General features: G+C 45.6%; 1 long non-coding RNA gene across 1 annotated transcript in view; it reads right to left on the bottom strand.

Annotated features, from left to right (window-relative positions):
* Positions 1 to 15,347, bottom strand: part of LOC137164911 (uncharacterized) — a 35,180-nt gene extending 19,833 nt beyond the window's left edge. The window contains exons 1-3 of the long non-coding RNA XR_010923235.1: positions 15,256 to 15,347; positions 11,617 to 11,694; positions 9,326 to 9,524 (exon numbers count right to left, since the gene is read on the bottom strand). This is a non-coding gene — a long non-coding RNA (uncharacterized lncRNA). The remainder of the gene's footprint in view (positions 1 to 9,325; positions 9,525 to 11,616; positions 11,695 to 15,255) is intronic.
* Between the last annotated feature and the right edge of the window lie 1,081 nt (positions 15,348 to 16,428).

Genomic DNA, 16,428 nt, shown 5'->3' with positions numbered 1-16,428 from the left:
GAAGCTGCACCTTCGCCTGCTCATAGCAGAACTTGATGCATGATGTAATCCACAAGGGGATGCGCTGGGTGGAGACAGGTGAGCCTTTCATCCGGTCGGCCACTGCAACGAAGAGCTGTGTCGATTTCCGGAACGGCTTTGTACGCTTGACGTAGAAGGCCAGGGCTCGTCTCACATCCAGCGAATGCAATCTCCTCTCCTCCTCCAAACCATGAGGTTTGGGAAAAACACAGGGAGAAAAATATCTTGGTTACAATGAAATTGGGAAACCACCTTGGGTAGGAAGGCCGGATGTGGCCTCAGCTGGACCTTGTCCTTATAGAATACTGTATAAGGGGGCTCCAAAGTCAAGGCCCTAATTTCGGAGACCTTCCTGGCTGAGGTAATGGCCACCAGGAAGGCTACCTTCCATGAAAGGATGAGCAGAGGGCATGAAGTCATGGGTTCAAAGGGGGGGCTCCGTGAATCTTGAGAGGACCAGGCTGAGATCCCAAGGAGGCACCGGGTCATGAACCTGCAGATAAAGCCTCTCCACCCCCTTGAGGAACATGATTGATATGGGATGGGAGAACAGCGATCTCCCCTCTAGCGGCTAATGGAAGACCGAAATGGCCACCAGGTGAACCTTCAGCAAGGCCAGCGACAGACCCTGGAGCTTTAGCTGGAGCAGGTACTCCAGGATCGCCTGTATAGGTGAGAGGCTGGGCGGAATGCCCTGGGACTCCGCCCAACAGGTGAACTGCCTCCACTTAGCCCGATACACGACCTGTGTAGAAGGATTCCTGCTGCCAAGCAGGAATTGTTGGACCTGCACTGAGCAGGCTCTCTCTCCCTCTGTCAGCCACAGAGCCTCCAGGCTGTGAGGTGCAAGGAGTCCAGGTCCCGGTGCAACAGGCGACCATGGTCCTGGGATAGAAGGTCGTGTCGCCTCAGGAGCTCCAGGGGTGGGGCGATCGAAAGGTCCAGCAGTATGCTGAACCAGTGCCGTCTCGGCCAGGCCAGAGTGATGAGTATAACGTTCGCCCTGTCCCTCTTTATTTTCAGCAGGACCTTGGATAGGAGCAGAATGGGCGGGACTCATACATGAGGCCCCTGTCCAATCCATGAGGAACACATTGGAAATCGACCCAGTCTCACAACCCCGGAGCGAGCAGAACCTCGGACGCTTCGTGTTCCAGGATGGTGCGAATAGGTCCAGTTGGGGAACGCCCCACTTCTGGAAGATCATAGCCACCACCTCTGGGTGCAACAACCAATCGTGGCGGCGTAGAAATGACCTGCTGAGGTGATCCGCCTCGTCGTTCCTCACTCCTGGGAGGTGAGAGGCAGTCAAGTGGAAATCATGCCTCACGGCAAAGTCCCACAGACAGGTAGCTTCCTCGCAGAGGGCCAAGGAGCGTACTCCCCCCTGCCTGTTTATGTAAAACATGGCTGCGGTGTTGTCCATCAGCACCTGTACCACTCTGCCTGTCAGGAATCGGAGGAACACCTTGCACGCTAGGTGAATGGCCCTCAGCTCCTTCACGTTGATGTGTAGGAGCCTCTCCTCCCCCGACCAGAGCCCCTGAGTGCCTAGGTTGGCACTGATGTGGGCTCCCCATCCTACATCCAATGCGTCAGAAATTAGGGTGACCGACGGGACCAGTTCCCTGAATGGAACGTCCTTCATCACTGCCCTGGGAGTCCGCCACCAGTTTAGGGAGGCTAACACGGGCGAAGGAACTGTGACCACCCGGTCCAAAGGGTGTCTGCTTGGCACATATACCAAGGCCAACCATGCCTGAAGCAGTCTGAGCCTCAGGCAAGCTAGTCTCACTACATACATGCAGGCCACCATGTGGCCTAACAGCTGTAGGCTGTGCCTGGCTGTTGTCATGGGGCATCGGTGCAGCTGGGATTGCAGCCACGAGCACCTTCTTATACCGATAGCGGAGGCTATGGCCCTGCCTGCCGAGTCAGCAGCGTCACAGGACATCTGGAGCGCTGCCCTAGCTACTGTGGTTCCTTCCGTCACGATGGTCCTGGGGCAGGGCCTCAGCGAACTGCCTGAGGGAGTCCCACAGGTTGAAATTGTATCTACCCAGGAAGGCCTGATGGTTGGCAATCCTGAACTGCAGGCTTGCTGTGGAATAAACCTTTCTCCCAAACAAGTCCAGCTTCTTATTGTCTTTGTTCTTGAGAATGGACCCTGGTTGACCTTGCCTGTCTCTCTGGTTAGCCGCATCTACCACCAGGGTTCCCAGGGTGGGGTGAGCGAACAAATACTCAAACCCTTCGGCTGGGACATAATATTTTTTCTCGGCCACTTTTGACGTATGGGTGACCGAGGAAGGGGTATGCCACAGGGCCTTTATAATCTTAAGGACCCTTTCGTGGACTAGGAGGGCCACTCTCACTGGGACAGCTGCCGCCAGCACATTAAAAGAGGCTATCTTCGGCCTCTTCTAACTCCTTTGCCTCCAGCCCCAAGTTGGAGGCCACCCTCTTGAGCAGCTCCTGGTGCGCCCTGAAATCCTCCAGTAGCGCCAAGTGGTCCCGGGAGACTACCTCATCCAGTGAGGAGGAAGTGGACTGCCGAGGCACACCTGGTGGGTGCGCCCCCTCCTGGCGAAGGGTTGCACCCATTGAGGGTCCCCCCATTGGATCCGACTCCTCGTCCGAGGAGTGGTGTGTATGGGCCCTCTCCTGTACCGGAGGCACAGACTGCACTGATGACATAACGGATTGGGGCCCTGGCCCCATCTGGATACCCCAAGGGGCCCAATAAGGCCATTGTTGCAACCATTGACCCTGGGGCCAACATGGGACTGACTGCGTCACAGGCTGTGATGCTTTGTGGGGGCATCAGCTCTCCCGTCAACTGTCCCACCAGGAGACCCCGAGTCACTGGACCAGCGGTGCCGTGTACGTCCTCGGTCCCGGGCGCCCTTCTGTGCTGGAGACCGCCCTCTCGACGCCTCCGACCTGGAGGACGATGAGGACTGCCTCCATCGCCGCGAGCAGTGCCGACGAACGGAGGCGCACTCCAAAGAGCTAGAGGTACCGGAGCATCATCTCAGTACCGATGATTTTTGCTGCTGCTTGCCTTGCAGCTCTGCAGACACCTTCGGTGACTGAGGTCAGCGCTGCTCCAAACTCCTCGGTGCTGAGCCGGACTTCGGTGACTGGGTTCCGCATCGTGGACTGCACGGTGCTGGGTCCTCCAATGGTGATCGGGTTCTGCACCTCCGTGGTGCGGGCAAACTCCCTGGTGCTGGGTCCTCCAATGGCGACCTGGTTCTGCGCCGTCTAGATACGGGTGAACTCCTTGGTGCCAGGGATATGGAACAGGAACTGTCTGAGCGCTGCCTGGCAGACCTCGACTGGTGCTGCCTCCTGGCATACGCTGCCTCCGGTGCCGGGGATCGACATTGGCGCTGACAGGGAGACTCCACATTCTGTGCTGGAGCAAGTCAATTTGATGACGCTGACCTGGAGCGACTGCTGGGGGAGCGGCTCTGCTCCACCCTCGAAGATCGTCCGGCAGGAGATCTTCCTCCCCATACTGGGGATCTCCACCGCCATTCAGGAGGACCCAACGTGGGTTTTCCCCGTGACACCGGCCCCTTCTCCCTTGGCGGACGGGGGGGCGGAGGTGGCGTGGGCAAGGCCAACAAGGCTCTTGCCGCCTGAAAAGCCTCCGGTGTCGACAGCGTTGGCAGGGGCACTCTCCCACTCCCAGGAGTCAGGGGAGGCTCCCTGGCCAGAGATGCAGGCACCGGAGAAGACTCGACTGGCCGGGTCCGGTGCATCTCTGTGCTCGACCCTGCCCGTACCGATGGCACAGGGGAGTGTCCGTGCTCCGCACGCTGCTTCTTCCTCTTCAGTGCAGGCAATGTTGCGCGGTGCCGTGTCGAGGCCAGTGCCGGCGGTGCACTCTGCACCAAGGTCACGCTCAGTGCCGAGGTGGAGCAGGCCAGCCCGGATGTTGGGCGGAGCGCTGCCTCCATCGACAGGGCTTTCAACTGGATCTCTCGGTCTTCTGAGTCCTCGGTTTAAAAGCCCTGCAGATCTTACATTTCTGTTTCCTGTGGGCTTCCCCCAAGCATTTAAGACAGTGGTTGTGGGGGTCACTGAGTGGGATGGCCTTCCCACAGGAGGCACATGGCTTGAATCCTGGCGACCGGGGTATGGCCCTGCCACTCTAAGTTCCCGGAGGGATTTGCCTTATCTCTAACTACACTTAACAACTACTTAACTAACTAAAACTAACTTAGAATATCAAACAAGTTCAAACAAGGGGAATAGTACTTGCTGTGAGCAAGGCTAGTTCCAGCAACCGTCACAGGTGGAAAGAAGGAACTGAGGGGGCATAGGGCCTCATATACCACGGCATGTGTGTGGGGCTCCAGGGAGTGCCAGAGCCAGCCCTATGGAATCTGCTAAGGGGGAAAAAGTTCCAGGTCACTGTGCACAGAGGCGTGCACACACCTATAGTGGAATGCACATGAGGAAGCACTCGAAGAATAACGTTCCTTCAGGGATGGTTTCCCCTGCATGTGAGTCTGGAGAAATCGGAAATGGGCAAAGAGGACTCCACATAAAAAGGCCAAATTTCCAACAGAAACAAAATTATATTTCCTCTGTGTTTCATCTTAAAAGGTTGGCAAATTGCTTTAACAAACATTCTGATAATAGAAAAATGTTGTAAATATCTCTTGTAACAAAGACACTTTTAATAAATGCAAAAGCAGCTCTGGTGATAAGGATTGCAGGAGACAGAGCACACTGGTATCCACAGACAGGGCTGTGCTGGTTTCCTGGCTCTCTTTCTTTTGAAGTCACATCTTCTCTTTGGTAACAGTGCCAGATAATGTGATGCAACATTTGCTGGAGCAGAGCATGTAGTGAGAAGCCATGTATGTTTTACCACATAGGCTATGATGCAACAAGGGCACAGCCCACAGCTATCCTGGGCAGGCTTTTTAAAATCGTTTTATTGAAGGTAAAGAAATGTACTTGTATCTTCATCACGCTTCAGTACAAGCAGGAAGTCAAGTATCGTGATACAATTTAATTCAATCTTTTGTTCATGACTACAAGTCATTTTGCAACTGTTTAGAGAAAAAGCACTGGAAGAATAAAACTAGATGTGACAGATTGTAGTGATGGCATGGAATTTAATTGTGTTGCATAGAATGGATGGAATGGGATTGCGTGAAGTGGGTGTAACTACATTATCATTATTCAGTGAGATCCAACATTGTGCTCAGCACCATACAAGATATGCTTTCTGAAGCTTACATCTCCATTGGAAGATGACTATATAAGACAGCATTAGAGTAAACTAATTACACACAAATCCTAGGAAAATATTTCTATTTATTGGATTTTATTTAGATTTTAATTTGTCATGTAAGAAATATTTGCATGTACAGCAGTTGTAAAAGAACTAAGTACGGCACCACCTGCCAGGCTAATAACAATAATTACAAATGTAATAAACTGTTCATTGGAAAAGTAACAAATTGTCAGATCCTTTGAAAGTTACACTGGCCCAAGGCAATTCACCACAGACACATTCACCAATGATGTCACAATATCCAGACCAAAGCAAGAGAGAAAATGATGGCAATGGAAGGACAAGAACAGTCTTCATGGCCTGGAAACCCTCATAACTGCTCAGAAAACATTAAAACTCAGGACAGTCCAGGTGATGTGTCTCTGCCTGTGGAACGAAATGGAGAGAAGCCTGCCTGAGAGAGACTCTCTCATCTGATAAATCCTAATTTTCTTTCTCCTTCGGTCTACACGTTTATAACATTTTACATTCTATACACAGTGTAAATCCCAGATTCTTTAATGTATGGTCGGCAGCTATGTAACTGGAGTTAGATGCATAGAACTTTGAGAACATTTAGAGATGGGAAGACCAAGGGGATTTAGGCTGAAGTTTTCAATGTGCAGATCTGATTAGCTGGATTTCAGCCACATGTTTCACACCAAAGTTGGCACAAAGCGGGGAATCAGTCTTATTCCCATGAAATCCTAGCAGATTGTACTCTGAATGGACTGGAGAGTTTGGAGAAATATGTAAGCACAGCAACACCTGCTTGAGAAGCTGAAACAAACTTTATTGGAATAAAAATGAAATATTCACTTGCAATAACATCTTCTGGTGCCTCCTTAACTCCCACCTACCTCCTATACAACATTTTTCGCAACCTTGATCTGCACTGAACCCTCTTTCGATTGGGTTCTTCTGCCCATCCTGCATCTTGTTCAATTTTAGTTCCCATGGCAGCTCTTTTTCCCCACCTAAGTTTTTCATGCTCCCAGAGACATGCTGTCAGTCTGCTAGCTAGGAGCTACAATGAACAGCTCCCCCCAATGGTCCAGTCTGGAACTTTACCATCCATTTTAACTGAACAAACACACAATTTCACCTTGTTTTAAACATGCTCCTAGGAAAGGACTCACTGTACATAAACAAATGTCAATACTGAAAATATGGCCCCATTCTTTCATGGCCCTGCAAACATTTCTCTGTGTCAAGTGCTTCACCCCTAACACTTCATTTTCAGTGTCTGAAATTTAAAAGCAAATCCAGGAATTTGTGACAGCAAAATACTTCCCTCAGTTCCATTCCCGTTTCCTCCCTCCTCAGGAGGGCATACAGACACTCAGAAACATGGCACAGGAAGATGTCTGCTGCTGAATCCTGACCTGGTTCTCTGCTCACAGGCAGCAGAAGAGAGAAGAAAATTAAGTCAGAAGTGCTACATAAGCAGTTCTTCCTGAGGCCACTGGTGAGCTCACAGTCCCAATAAGTCATCTAGGAGGGGCCCTTGCCAGGAGGCTGCTTTTGTTCTTTGCTTTGTATTGGCAAGGGAGTGATATTGCTGTAAATATGCTCCACATATTTACATGATTCACTCCTTGTTTCACTGAACCATTTTCTAGTTTCTAAGATAATACCTGCTGGAATTTTTCCCAACTACCGTCTGCCTAAGTTTAAGGTTTTATGTTTTCCACTGCAGTAGGAGAAGACAAAAGACGGGAATTCAAGCAAGAGGTCCAGCCTCAGACATCAAAATGGGTCAAATTCTGCCCTCAGATATGCACATGCAATTCCCATATACTTCAACATGAGTTCAATATCTGAGGGCAAAATCTGGCCTGATGTCTCCAAAGTCCAATGCACATGATTGTAGACAGGTCAGCTCAAGACATTGACTTATACTCCACAATCTCCCTGCCAAGTCTGCAAGAGCCACGGACTTCCCACAATCCAAGTCGGCTGCAAAAACTATGTGGTAGGTGTGCCCTTTAGCAATTCATTGCAGGCCCTGTTTGCTAGTGAAAGGTTGTACAATAAATGGCTAAGTAAATCCCAGCAGAGCATTCCTTATGAATGATTCAGGTAATCGATTTCAGCTCCTGTTTCCTATTTCAAAGAAAGATGGTTAGCTCCTAAGATATAAACCTACCTTGATCATCTTAAACAGTTGCCAGTTTTACCTGCTGACAATACAAGTACAACTGTGATTTTGTAACTGGTTCATGACATTTTCATGTTTCAAGAAACATATTTGAGCTGTGATCATGCAACAGCTTTTTCCTCAACACAACCATCTGTTAGTTGTATATCCATGCCTACCACACCATCCTGTGTCTGTGTCAATGATTTTTGGGAAAACCTGGGCAGCTGTGCCATAATGCATCGGGAGGCATAGAGTGCCTAGTACACATGCACATATTGGCGCCTGCAGCACATGGAGCAGTGCATTCAAGACCATCCTACTATACACAGTGAAGGAAAGAAGATGGACCCACCATACTATTTATCGGGCCTGGTTGGGGGCTCAATTTACACTGAAAAAACAACAACAAAATCTGTGCTGAGCCAGTTACAAAAAGACAATCATGTAGTAGCCAAAAATCCTTTGGCAAGGAAGAAACATTGTTAACTGCATAGTTAGCCAAATATTAACCATGTTGTGTGTGGGCAAAAAACATGGTTAGATCCACTAACTGGTTACAAATTTGGTTAAAAGTTGTGGTGTAGACAAGGAATACCATAAATAATATTGCTTCTATTAGCAGTACTCTTTTGTACTCCCCTATATTTATTATTATAGGAAATACTTAAATACTGCAAATACAGAGGTACAGTTACTTAGTTATCTGACCTAATAGCTAGCACTCTGGACTAGGACTCAGGAGACCTAGGTTCTATTCCCAGCTTTGTCACTGATCTGCTGGGAGATATTGGGCAGGTCATATCCCCTCTCTGTGCCTCAGTTTCCCCACCTGTACAATAGGGTTAATGATCCTAACCACCTTTGTAAACTGCTTTGAGATCTACTGATGAAAGTGCTATCTGAGAGTGAGGTAGTCGTAGTATTCAAAGGCACTTGGCACGTTTGCACACTTTTCAAAAAGGACCTGTGCAGCTCCTGACTGCATTCAGAGAGTGCTTCTTAGTGAACTTCAAGCAGCCTTTCTGAATCTTTGAATAGGATTTTAGTGCAAATGTGAAATGTATTTATGTACCTTACAGCCTGAAAAGTAATACAATACATAACCTCCAAGTTTATTTGATGTGCACACAGAGCAGTGTCACAGGTCACTCACATGCAAATCCTGATGCCAGCTCAGTCAAAACACAGGAAAGGATGCTTCAGCATTCATAACTGAATAGTTAGAAATGTCAGCAAAGAGGAGAGAATAGGAAAATTGTGTAAGAGCTAGAAGGTGCACAGACTACTTACTATAGTCCTGGCTCATTCAACACACTGAGAAAGCACCTTAAAATTAAGACAGATGGAAAATACAAAGAGCAGATTTAGAAGCAACAATCTGAACCGGTACATGAGCAATCACTTCATTGCTTATGTCCTAGTGTTACATGGTCAGATCTGTGTAACACACTCCAAATCATTAATTGGACAGGACAGGATTTGGAGAATTCACCAGGTATAAAGGTCTCACCTCTAGTTACAAATGTTCTTAAAATGCTCACAATCCCTCAGGTCTTTTACAAGAAAATGATCTTAATTAATGTCCCACATAAAAACCAGAACACAACAGTGTGCTCACCAGAACGTCACAGGGTCTGAGCTCCAGAAGAAGCTTTTTAAAAGGAAGACAGAGGGGTGGGAGGAAGGAAAGAGAGGGTAAGCTCTCTGTCATTTTCCCTCCAGTACCAATACCTACATTCCCAACGTCATTGCCAGGTCACATGACCAAACTCTTCTTGTTTCATTAATCTGTTATGTCTCTTGATTTCGGCCACAATCTCCCATATTCATAATTTTCTCAAAGGATCTTTTTACTTACTCACCTGCTGTGCTCTGGAACCTGATGTGTGGCAGACTCTCTTATCTGTGCTATATTATCCCAGCTCCTTCATCCCCTACTCTCCCTGAAGAGCACGACAACTATGAATGGAGAAGCCCCAAGACAGAGCAAAGAAAGACAGTCTGCCTAACTACCACTCATCCAGCAGCTTCAGGTTGGGAAAATTCTTCTCTGTGTTGACACTGTAATGGAAAAGGAAGGGGAAATTATGAAAAGCTCCCTTAAACTTGCTATAAGGTTGGGAAGGGAGAAGTTGCCAGGCTATTGCCAGCTCTGCACTAGTCACAGTGGTGTGGGAAGATAGGAAGTTTATGACAACTCACAACTTCCAACATGATTTTGAAGTCTCCTGCTGTACACATCTTTGATCTTAAGAGTTACCAACTTCAAGATTAGAAAATATTCTCCCTGGAGTAAAGCTGGAAGGGCCAACAGCTTCTGGAGCTACACTAGTTCTGGACATGGCATGTGTCACGTTGGCTGGATTGGGGGGACATTTATTATACTATTTAACATCAATATGTCAAAATCATAATAATTCATATGAGATATGCCATGTCAGGTACTGTTAGAAAGGCCATAATCTGCTAAGTAAGATGATAATGTTTATGTTCATGTGTTATATGTGTAATGGAAGCTATGGATATGTTTGATATATCTGTATTTCAAATTATGCTGTGTCTGGGCGACACCCGACAGGATGGCTGCAGCACTAGCCTGCTTAATGGACTATTAAGAAATTTACAGGTACAAGGGGCCCAGAGGCAGAAGACAGGGATATACCTGATGAGTCACCAGGACTTACTCATGTGACTCTGGACTCCATTTTATTCCTGTAAAATTCCACAAGCAGCATGGCCAAGGCCAAAGGACATAAAAGGCAACTGTATAACATCCATTTTGTCTTTAGTCTGTCTTTTGTCTCCAGTCTACCTCTGGATCAATTCATCTGAACTGAACTGAAGCTGTGAAACAAAGGACTGAGACCCATCCAGGTACTGGATGTATACCAGAGGGACTATACAAGCATGCAAACTCCACAGTTCTTCTAGAAACCTGATATATATGGACTTTCAAATCATTTGTATGTATCTGATTGATTTAATCCTTTAACATTTCTCTTATAATTTGTCTTTCTTTTTATAATAAACCTTTAGTTTTATTTACTAAAGTATTGGCTGGCAGCGTGGTGTTTTGGGTAAGATCTAAACTTATATTGATCTGGTACTGTGGCTGACCCTTTGGGGTCAGGAGAAACCTTTTTGGTAAAGAGCAGAGAGTTTTAAATAACTGATCTCTTTACTGGATTTAGTGGCTGACTGGGAGCCGGAGACTGAAATTCAGTAAAGGGGGCTGTGTGTATTTTATTTTGGCTTCTTGATAACCAGTGTGGGGAATCAGAAGCACTGTTTGTGGCTGGTTGGGAAGTCTGACTTCAGTGTCACCCAGCAGTGCTGGGAGAATCTGCTTTCCTTTTGCAGCCTGCCCTGACCTTGGCATTTTCAGGTGGCTACCCTAGACACGGACAGGTCACAGCATGTGCTACTGAGCCACTGCAATGCTCTAGTAGACTAAAGGCCACAGTATTAGGAAAACCAAACCTGTGCCAAGAGTCAGAGATTACTGTATCACCACAACACATTTTTTCAGCCACATATCCCAGGCTACCTACAAGCAGTAGGCAGACTGCATGCCAGAAAAAAAATATTGTTAAATGACATCGTGACATTAACGTGTCTGGCAGAATTTCACGTAGAGCAGAAGGACACAGGTTCAAGTCCAATATCAGACCTTGGGCTCATCCCTAACAACAAAACGACAGAGACAAGGTGGGTGAGGTAATATATTTTATTAGATCAGCTTCTGTTGGTGAGAGAGAGATATGCTTTTGAGCTTACACAGAACTCTTCTTCAGCTGTGTAAGCACGAAAGCTTGTCTCTCTCACCAACAGAAGATGGTCCAATTAAAGCTATTACCTCACCCACCTTGCCTCTCTAATATCCTGGGACTGACACAGCTATAACACTGCATATTAAAACAACACAGAGCAGTATTTGTTGGGAGGGGCTGTTGAACAGCTGGTGGTGCTGTCCTTTGGAAGAAAGATTAAATCAACAGTCAGGAAGTGATATTTCATATGTAACAGTTTTGAGTAGTTTGGTACATCATTTAATCTTACATCAAAACAGCTGGATACTAAAATCAACAGACAGAAAGTTCTATAGATATCAGCAGCAGAACCCTGCTATTTGAGTGCCAGATTTGAAACCTACATTCCAAGTTAGTCCTCTTAATGGATTTCATCCTTCAAGATTCCCACGGAATATTGCGACTCACACATTTTCCTGAAGCTGTGAAAAACCAGAGGGCAAAAGAGAGAAACCTGTGTCAGAGAGAAGATTCAGAAGGACTAGAATTGTAGCAAAAGTAGGGCTAGTGAATGCTAAAACTGTCAACTTCAGTTCACAAGTTTATTTCTTTGGAGGTTTCAAACTGCCAAATAAATGTACTTGAAATTGTTTTTGAGGGACCAAAATGGGCTGTAGTGTATGTAGGTTAATCCAAGGTGTGTATTCCCTAGGGATATCTCAGAAGATAAAGGCCAAACCCTGTCTACTATTTAAAGGCAGTACAGCAGACGGTTAAGTTACACCCAGGTGTGTCTTCCCTGAGGTGATCCCAGGGGAGGGATCCCAGGCTGCTTTTCCTATTTAAAGGTTGCAGAATAGCTGGTTAGGTTATGTCTTTAGTAATTTTGTAACCATATCGTCTAAACGTTATGATACAGAAATGATTAAAACAGAATCTACAAAGCTGCTCATAATGAGTAGCATGAACACTGCTGCCACCACTGCAAACCAAAATCTAGAACATCAAGGTGGTCAGTATTCCCAGCCCATCATGACCAAACCTGGGCTCTGGTGGGCCGCAAAAGGGACAGGTTCCAAAGGGGAGATCCTCCACTGAAAGAATTCCAGGGACCAACAATAAGAGCACATGGCCAATCTTACATGCCATGACAAGATTACAATCAGGTGAGAGGTGGTCCAAGACCATTCAAGGCTTTAAAGTTTGTAATAAACACCTGGAATTGCACCTAGAAAGGCAGTGCCAAGCTTTGAGTACAGATTTTAAATTCTCATTGCAGCATGCCTCACTGAGAAGAGCACAGGCTCCACTAGATCAAGACTCTGGGACAGGGGACAAATTGGAAAAAAGAAACGCTCATGATACTCCTCCAAATTCCACCCACTTGAGATGTCAAAATGAGAAACCATTCACACCAGACAGTGCATGCTCTCTGGGCTTCTTAGGATTGGCTCCTTCTTGAAAGCAGGAGACCGTGCAGATTTTTGTCACTTCCCTCTCTTTTCCTTTCAAAATGCCCTGACCAACAGTGAAATTGTTAGTAATGTTGACATTTTAATAATCCTCACTAGGCACCTGAGTGAGCGCCCCACTAAAATGAAAATGAGAAGTTCATACTTCTCATAGCTATTTTTTTCAGACTCAGTCAAACATCACTACATTAGTGACATTTGATTCACAACATTAAGTTTTTCTTTGCAATCATGAAGGCTAAAGATTTTCTTTTTTCAAAATGAAAGGTTAAATTCTGGAGCACAAGCGGGCAGCTTGGAAGAAGTGCCAGTACACTGAATAATTGCTTACCCTCCCAATTCAAACCCTGCTCAAGAATCCAAAGGGAGAGCTCTAAATACAGGTTATTACAGTAGTCTAGTCTGGATGTAACAAAAGATGTAGATGACTGTTGTAAGGTCAGTATTAGAAAGGGAAAGTCACAACTGTTTGGCTGGCCAGCCACAGATAAAAAAAAAAGTACTGAGGCTACCTGGGAATCCAGGAACAGTAATGGATTCAACAAGAACATCTTGGTGAAAGTGGGCATATACCTTCAAACAATATTGCAGACACTGTCTCAGCCCATTCTTCTAATTCATGCCCTGGGCGAGCAAGCATTATTTCTCCCTTATCTAGGTTAACTCACTACCAGTTCACTTTCTCCAAATCCCTATCTTAATCAGAAGCTGGGAAATAATGAGACTGTAATATATGGGTTCTATTAAACAGCTGCAGTGTGCAGCCCCAAACAGATCACAATCTCCCCTAACAGATTTCCATACATAACCTTGAGGTATGTTAAATGTGACAGCCCTGTAGGACAAGCAATTATCAGCCAGGAAGGAGCAAATCCACTGAGATCCACACTCAGTACCTCCACAAGGTCCTATAGATCAGTGGCTCTCAACCTTTCTAGACTACTGTACCCCTTTCAGGAGTCTGAAGCCCAAGCCCCACCGCCCAGGGCTGAAGTATGTAACTTAGTCCCCTGTGACAAGGGATGCCAGTGAATTACCCTGCTTGCCACCCCTAACGCCAACCCTGCACTTGCAACACCACTAAACCTGTCCTGCAACCCCCTGGGGCTCACAACCCCCAGGTTGAGAAACACTGACCTAGATGAGTTGATGTACCCCCAGTGGTATGTGTACCTCTGGTAGAGAACCACTGCTGTAGATGAACTGACACAACCCTGATGTTAATAGTGTCAAAAGTTGCTGCTAGATCTAATAAAATAAGTATGGATAACTTTCCCTTGTCTATTGCGATGATTAACTATAGATATAAATAAAGTTCCTATTCCATATCCCCTATTTTTTATGAAAATTGGATAACAATCTTTTCCATCTCCAATTTGTATGATTCACAATATTGGGTGCAAACACTGCACCCTAATATGACTATCACTTTGCCTTCCATAGTAAATATCAGGATCTTGTTCAGTATCTCACTATAATAGTGGGACATAAATTGGGTGTACCTGCAGAATGACCTGGGGGCCACAAAGATGTTTCTGCTGTTTTGTGGAATGATAATAATTATATTTAGCACTTATATAGAGCTTTTCATCTTCAAAGTGCATTACAAACATTAATCAATCCTCAAAACATTCTGTGAGGTAGATAAGTATTACAGTAGTGTGATCAGGTTTTTATAGGGGGCTCTAGAGAGTGAATGAGCCAGGTAAGAGAAGCATATGCAAACATGGAATTCACACCCTCTATATACACATCCACACATACAAACACACACACACAAACCCCTCTGCATACCCACACAAATGCACATTTAGTACTTGCAATTCAACCCTATTTTCATGACTGTGGTGCTGAAGGTTTTTGGTAATGAACATTCCCTTGAGAACACTTGCCTTGTGGCGAGCCTCTTCTATTTAAATGGTACATCATGTGTTGACGTTATTCCACAGGGGAGCCATGACACTTTCCCATGATGAAAGATCAGACTGAATGAAAGTATGGGAGACCCTGTTTCTGACAACTGAAGGCTTGCCAGTAGTAAGGTGATGTTCAACTCAGGAAAACATGGTTTTAAACAACCTACTTAGGGTCAGAGGTTTGCAAAGCACAGTAATGGGAATTTCAAACCGAATGAAAACCAAAGAGGTGGCAGGGGGGAATTGCTATCTCCAGACAGTCAGAATTCAATACCTGTCCAACTTCTCTCAAGAGTTACCAAGAGTCTCTGTAGAACAAGGAAAAAAAACCTGCAGCTTAGTCATTTTTGTATTCTTATTAAATGCAGGATTGCCTCAGGCTAAGAGGAGCTGATATCATAATTATTGGCTTGCCTAGCCAGCTGCCTTCTCTCACCTGATGTAAGATCAGATCTTTCCAGCCTTTGGGAGTCTCTGCACTGCTGAGCCTCCACTCTCTCATACAAGGCTGTTTGCATGACCTAATCCTGTCCTGGAGCAGCTGCACGCCGTTTTGCTTCAGTAGAAAGGTAAGAGGAAACCTCTGTCAACTTCATACCATTTTTTAGAATTCAGCCGTGAAAGCCAAAGGGGAAGGGGCGCAGAATTCTCTCACCTTGGCTCATCTATTTAATCCGAACTCTCTGAGACTGACTTTGAGAACTCCAGGCTGAGTAGGGTAGAAGGTCAGCCTTTATTTCCCTTTCCTCTGCAGCTCAATCTAGGCTCTTGTCAGCTGTGAGTGGGGAGCATTAGGAGGGAGAAAGAGTCAAGTAGACACCAGGTAAGCTCAGAGTTCTATTTTTCTTTTGCTGGGAACAAAGAGTGTTGGTAGCTAATGTTTTAAGGGACATAGTGACATACAAATGAGCCCTTAGCTGTCTTTGGCATCTGTACCAACTGAACCTAGATAACCAACTGCTTCATCATTATGGGGAAAATCCAGGGGGATTTACCATTACTTCAAAAATAATAATAAATATTAATACTCCAAGGGAAGCATTCACAGGAAAATAAAATAGGTAACTCTCATGCTTTGTAGTATTAAAACAGGATTTATTTAACATACATTTCCAATGGTAAGTCAAAAACCAGGAAAGCAAAATATGTTGAAGCCAACATTGTGACTCGTGTTTTGGGTTAAGTATTACTGGTTTTGCCTTTTGTATTTTGCAATGTTTTGGTGGTAGTTGTGAACTTTTCCTCAGATTTGCTGCTGCTCTGAAAGGTGTCATGCCTATAATGGGATTTAGACAGACACACAGACTTCACGATAAACACCTTAGATTAATTTGGAAAAATTACTTATCTGATGGCAGCAGGCTGTTTCTCTATCTGTAACAACCAACCACCAGTCATCTCTGATCCTCCTAAGTGACTGATCTGACATCAGATTAAATCTCACTGGAATCGGAATTTACTGTACAAACACTTTGATTTGATTTATCCTAAGCACATATCTTCTAATCTGAATATTGGGATAAAATGAGATGAACTGGATCAAACTCATCTTAAATATTTTTGGTATATTTTATTTTTAATTCACTAAGAGTGTGAAAGAGAAAATAGTATTTAAATATCTGGAGTAGAAATGTTCAGACAGTTTTTAGGGTGTAGGTTTGTGCACTTTGCTCTCAATCATCTGGTGTACAGTACGAACAGGTGCTTTCACATGCCATGTGAGTCAACTACCTCACTTTCCTTTATTTTACATCCAGATGACATGAGGTGGACATGGGCAGGATTAACTAACATGCCCCATGTGAAGCATTAATATGAAGAAGGAGAG

The sequence above is a fragment of the Emydura macquarii genome, unplaced genomic scaffold, assembly GCF_026122565.2.
Source record: "Emydura macquarii macquarii isolate MOO-44397 ecotype Brisbane River unplaced genomic scaffold, CSIRO-AGI_Emac_v2 contig_2699, whole genome shotgun sequence".
In the NCBI taxonomy this organism is placed as follows: domain Eukaryota; kingdom Metazoa; phylum Chordata; order Testudines; family Chelidae; genus Emydura; species Emydura macquarii.
Note: the sequence above shows the minus strand (reverse complement) of the source record. Positions and strands in the feature narration are given on the sequence as shown.